Raw genomic sequence first — 6,684 nt, 5'->3', positions numbered from 1 at the left:
TAACTTTTAAAACATGAATATTTAAATATAAATAGAAAATGTGATTTAACTACACTCAGACTGAAAATGCTCAAATCTGAATAAATATGTTTGCCTTGTGCAGCAGACTGGCATGAATGGTATTCGAAAATGTTTTTGAACATGATGAATATAACTTATGTACGATTTGGTGCAGTATGTTTTTATGTTGCTTTTGACAACTTAGGATTTTTGAGATGAAAGACTTTAATACTGCATTTTTATTATGGTATAGGCCTAGATGATTATTATTTATGGGAATAGACTTTGATAATATTGACCTAACAGATATAAATCACATTGTTTAGATGCAAGAGTGAAAACGTTGTGCCGTTAGAACATCAGTATAACAAATATTTTATTTTTGTAATTTGGAAGCCTATTTATTATTCATTTTAAAGTAGTTATTTATGCTCCTCTTTCTGAATTAGATTGGGGCAAACTCCTAGTAACATTAGAAAAATATGTTGCTCACAAGCTGTGAAACATTTTTGAATGTTGAAATGATTTTGCAGGTTTTCAATAATTTTTTCATCTTAAAGTGTCATAAAACAGTAAATTAACTAATTTAAAGGTGCCAAATAATGCATTTAAATAATAAGTTAAAGGCCAAATAAAGAGTGTAATAAAAAGCTTTGTGTGTAAGGTCACAGAGGGTAACACTGACAACTTATTCTACACTGTAAAAAAGTCCGTAGAAATTACAATGTTATTGCAGCTGGGTTGCCGGTAATTTACCGTAGATTTACACTGAAAAAAATTTGGAGTAGAATTTACTTGAAAAAAGTTAGGAAAGTTTTTTCACTTAGAAAATGTGAGTAATTTCAATAGCATTCCCAAGTAAAAACTAAACACAAGGAACTGTAGCTTTCATTAGAAAATCTCAAGTAAAGTTTACTTGGAATTTTCCAGTAAATTGTATTGACTGTTTGTTTATATATTTTACTTAAGTAATGCTTATAAATTAATTTTTTTACACAATGATCCTAGTTATTTTATTTAAAATTTTGAGTAACCTTTACTTTAAATATATTTTAACATTACTTGATGTTGTTTATTTAAATGGTGTTCAATAAAATAACACTGACATACATTTTACTTGAATACTTTTATTTCTATAAGATTCCTTAAAGATGGGAACATGAAATAAAACAAATAGTACAATTCCATCCGTTTTATGGTTCACTATAGTGAATTTACTCCAGTAAACCACACAGTCCATTAAAATGCATAAACATTTAAACATAAACATTACAGCAATGTCAGTTGCAGATATCAAAAACAAATGTGCAAATAGTCAAACTAGTAGCTGCCTTTCATTAGCTTATTTTAATTTCAATTAGATTAAATTAAGTGAAAAAAGACATCAAATAAAATAATTATTCTTCAGCAGAATAGTATTACTTAAAATGCATAAGAATGGCTATGTTAAATAGTACTGTAGTTGAAGTTGTTTTGTGAACAACATTTCTTGCATAAAACAAAACAATCAAAAAAAAAAAAAACAGTACAATAAGTGCAAGTAGTGCCCAACTAGCAGAATACATTAGAAGCTTTCAATGCAGAGTTAACCTTTGGAGAAAATTTAAAAAGCATCTAACCCAAGAAAAATTTTCTGAAACACTTCAAATGTGTTTCTCAGCTTTGGGGGACAGCTTAAGTTTAGGGAGTAAATGCAGCCTGTGAGTGAAAGACATGTATTTGTGAGATTCTTACATCCCAGCAGCACCTCAGTTCCCTCAATGACAATGATGACATAAGACATACTGGCATCTTCTTCCACAGATCTGCTCAGTACAATGATTTTAAAGACATGACTGAATAAGGTATCCTTAATCATGTCTCTGCTGATATCCTGTGAAATACACAAATCATTGCAAAGTGGTTAAAATACTGTACAGTATTCAGCAGTAACTGTATGATGTTAAGTTATACTTTTACATTGAACACAACAATGAGACTCATATGCAATTATTACAGTAGAAAGAAACATGATGCTAATAAAGATAACTACATACATTTATAGTCAGGAGGGTGTAAACCTCTGGAAATTATAATTGGTGTAAATTGTTATGTCTTTTGGGAAACATTACACAATGGTTTCTAAAGACAATATATATAGTAGTCAACATTTGAAGTGGATCAAAAACATTCACCAAATTTGTCCTAAAACAAGAACGGGTATTGGATATTGGTTTTTAAGAAAACTTTTAGAAAAGGTTTTGATCCACTTCAAATGTTGACTAGTGTACATTAAAGAAATATAAACAACATAACAATTTACACTGGTAATCCTGTCCAAAAGTTAACATACACCTGACATTTAAATGTATGGTGCTGCATTCTTGACAATCACTGAGTGTTCTTTAAGTAACAATGGTGTATAAGCTTTAAAATTTTCCTCAGTATGAAAAAATGGATCTAGCATCATTGTCAGTGCTTGACAGGGTTCAAATATGCAGAAAAATTAAGCAAAAGGAAAAATTATGGAAGATTTCCTTGTAGACGGTTTAATGGCTCAGGAATAAAAAGAACACGTAACACAAATAGAGTATATCAGTCAAACCACTACTGTCTACATCCAAAATAAAATAAAAATAGAAATGGATGTAGCTGTGTATGTAGCCAGCTAACTGCTAGCTGCTTCACTTATTGTCAGAGATGTATAGTAACGAAGTAGAACTACTTCACTACTGTACTTAAGTACTAAAAGACAGTATCTGTACTCTACTGAAGTATTATTTTTTTCTCCTACTTCCACTTTTACTTCAGTACATTTTTTCTTTGAGTTTAATACTTTTACTCCAATACATTTTTTATGTGCTGCATAGTTACTCGTTACTCTCAAATGTTACGAATCATGGTCACATGGTGGTCTGAACCAATTGGAGATAGTTAAGGGCGACCCCTCCCAACCTCTCACTCACAAATATGAGCCAGGGTTGTTGACAAATGTGAAGCGAAGAGAGAACCAAAGTGCGCGAGAAAGACAGAGAGAGAGAGAATGCGCAAGAAAGGGCGAGTGTGAGCGAAAGAAGGAAACCTAAATTCAATGAAACACCTTGTACCTTTACCTATTACCATTTTATCGACTAATATTTCATTAATTCTGAATTCTCTATCGCCATATCAGTTAAATTAATCTGAATTATCTGAACATTCATGTCCTTGTACTCCTGCTACAGCCAAAGGAATTGTAAGTGTCCTTTAGCTTAAACATTTGAAATAATATAAACAATATTATATTCAAACTTTTGACTATTTTCTTTAATAACTACATTACACAATACTTGTACTTTTACTTTCAGTACTTGAGTAGTATATTTTAAAATAAACTACTTGCAATACTTAAGTACAAAGCATGTTTAATACTTTAGTACTTCCACTTAAGTGCTGTGCTTAAAGAGCACTTCAACTTCTACTCAAGTCACTTTTTTGATAGAGCACTTGTACTTTTACTCAAGTCTGGGTCGCTAGTACTTTATACATCTCTGCTTATTGTATATCCATATCTGGACCCCGCCTCCCAGTAAGACATTAGATGATCCAAGACTTGTGCAATGATGACACCAGGCCATGCAAGGACTTCAAACAAAGTCAGCACTAGACTATTAATTGATTATTTCTTTTTCTTTGATTTGTTTCAATTTATTGATCATTCAACATTGTGTTTTTGTAAAGCTGCCTTGTAACATTGTACACAGTAAAAAGTACTATATAAATAAATTTGAATTTAATTTAACTCTACTACCTGGTGGTCTTCAATGAGCTCCTTAGCTGATTCTCCCAGGAAATATAGGAGGTAGCGAATCACAACATCTCCCCTATCTTCAAGGCTATCTTCTTGCTGTTAAAAACAGAAGGAAAATGCAATGAACATTTAATGTGTATACATCTACATATAACATATTTACAGAGTCAGGAAGCAGCATATCATCACACAAGTAATTCTCAATTGTTAAAAAACATTTACATTTTACCTAGCTCAGTGAATCCAGCAAATGTTTCATTCTTATGCCAGCAACCCCACCCCTCATCTCAAACAAAGCCAGGAGTTTTGGGGTATAGAAGTCCAGCTTTTACAAGAATGTACGCTCCAAGGAAATTGTGGTGATTCTTCTGAAATCATTTTTTATCTAAAACAAAGAAAATAAAATGTAACACAATCAAGTGATGATTAGAGTTGGATGCACTTAAGTGTATTAATAGCTGTACAGTAGTCTTCGGTTTGACTGAAAGCTGCATTTTTTACATAACCACCTCATGCTTTGGCACCTACAGTAAACAAACGATGCACATGTGAATGCATACTTATTGCTATATATCTGTGAGGTGTGCTGTAATAAAGTATTGTCAACTTACCTTGCATTAGCTTGAATAGTGGGTGAAATATCTGTAAAAGAATGTAAGAAATGTTCACGTCAGAAAATACTTTTTTTAACAATTGTAAATATATTACTGATCTTACTGACATGAGGTATGCTTAATCTTACCTTTACAATTCATTGACTGTGGTTATGCAGTTATGTAAATTAAACATTAATAATTTGCCGGTGTCATTCATGACATTCATTTTGAATCATTTATGATAATATTTTAAACTACACTAACGTTTTTACTCAAGAGTAACACCCATATATCTTTTAACAAATTAGAATCTCCAACTGCTTGTAGATATCAACCACGTGTAAAGTGGATGTTGGTCAGTAAAAGAACATCATGAAATAAAATACAGGCTTTACAACTTAAATAAGGTTGATTGTTAAGTAATTAACATTTATTTAAACAAGCATTTAGCATTGTGTAATTGCAAAAGTGTGCAACACCTTATCGATTTCTATATAACTTACCTATCATAGCCAATAGTATAGGTAAACAATATAAATGAAGTTCAAAGTAATATTTGCCTTGTACACGTGCATTTTAAAAAGTACCCTATTGTTAATCATGTGTGATTAATACGCGAAAAACAGGGTGATTATTACATTTCGGCACTTCGAACTTTTCTGGGACAGAATGCTCGACCACGACACGCAAAGCCTCGAGCAAGGTTTGCGCGGATGTTTTTAAAATATTCGTCTGACAGGATTAACGTTATATATAAAACTTAAGACAATTGTTTTCTACAGAGATCGCGTTTGCTAATAACGGATGCAAATCCCAAACTCCATGTGTTTAACAAAACAAAACTAAGATTACGTTTAAACATGAACACTGTTAGCATCTGTAACTCGATAAAAGGAAACAATAGGCACAAACCACTGGGACTGCAGATAGCTTAATAACTCTACACTTTTAGCAAACATACCTCAATTAATTAATAAGCATATTAATAACTTAACTTACCGTGGTAAAATTCAAATTAGCCGTCCTGAAGTCTCCCTTCCTTTCCTCTGTCCGCGCCACTTCAGACTCGAAGTCAAATACGCATGCGCATCAATTATCTTGCTGTACTGAGTATATTTTACTTGAGTTGTTCATTTGTTGGTGTGATTTGATTAGATGGCGAACAATAAGTAAATATTACTTAGGAGATTGTATTTAAATTTACATACGTATTTTAGAACAATAAATGACAAAGAAACTGCAAGTAATGTACTGAATTAAACATGCCATTTTTAAGTAAAAAGACAAACTACTATTTGCTTGTAAAACATACTTAAATAATGTTTCCATTATTTACAAGGTCAAAAAAATCACTTTTTACAGTGTACATTTATGTAATTTACTGGCAAGAATTTGTTCAAATTTCAATCAATTTTAAATATTACCAAGTATTTATCTTTAAAGAATACAATTCTACAATAACAGCCTCATGCAAAGCATTCTGGGAACCAGAAGTCATCATCAACCTTTTTCTGTTTTTTGCTTCAGATTTTGTTTCCCAGAATGTTTTGCTTGATGCTGTTTTTTTTAGTTTTACTCTGTAAAGACAAAGACTTGTAAATGTTAAATGTTCATTTAACTTTGAACAAAATGTTGCCAGTTAAAAACATACATTTAAATCTACGGTATATTACTGGCAACCCAGCTTCAATTTCTACGGAATTTTTTTACAGTGTAGCCCTATTAGAAATGTTGTGTGATATGCTGGCCGTCAATGATTAAAGGAATTCTTAAAAAAACAGACTTATTTCAAGCATCAATCATGCATGGCAACTGTGTACAAACCCAACACAATCTCATGGGAATTTGTATGTATTTATATGAGGTGACTAATTCATATTCGTTCGTCCAACACCATTAGTATGTTTTTGTACAATTTGTTTTCGTCCAGTGACGTTTGGGTTAGGGGTTTATTGTTTATTATGATAATCATACATTTTTGTATGATTCACTTTGTACAAATTTATACGAATTAGACCAACTCTTAAAATATGTACAAATTCTTGTGAGATCAGCCTGACAAACAAGTTTCATCTAAATTCTCTGCACGGACCGCCTGCAACCCTTTTACCAACTTGTGTCTCTGCTGCCATGTAATCTGTTGTTTATTCACACAAAGAAGCTCAGAGAGTTACAGTATATTGACTTCAATTATTTTGAGGTTATTGGAAGTCGTGTTCTGCTGGTCTATTTCTCAAACCACAGCAACAATGACAAAATAATACAAACTATCATCTGATGAACAAAATATTGCTTCAATTTGTAATCAAATCTGTAAGA

At 31.8% G+C, this 6,684-nt stretch overlaps 1 long non-coding RNA gene across 1 annotated transcript; it reads right to left on the bottom strand.

Moving 5' to 3' along the window:
* Positions 1-783: 783 nt before the first annotated feature.
* On the bottom strand, positions 784-5,611 carry LOC135720340 (uncharacterized). The gene is made up of 5 exons (XR_010521270.2): positions 5,365-5,611; positions 4,381-4,411; positions 3,999-4,154; positions 3,770-3,865; positions 784-1,873 (listed from the first exon to the last, which is right to left on the bottom strand). It is a non-coding gene; the product is annotated as an uncharacterized lncRNA (long non-coding RNA).
* Between the last annotated feature and the right edge of the window lie 1,073 nt (positions 5,612-6,684).

The sequence above is a fragment of the Paramisgurnus dabryanus genome, chromosome 1, assembly GCF_030506205.2.
Source record: "Paramisgurnus dabryanus chromosome 1, PD_genome_1.1, whole genome shotgun sequence".
Taxonomy (NCBI): Eukaryota; Metazoa; Chordata; class Actinopteri; order Cypriniformes; family Cobitidae; genus Paramisgurnus; species Paramisgurnus dabryanus.
Note: the sequence above shows the minus strand (reverse complement) of the source record. Positions and strands in the feature narration are given on the sequence as shown.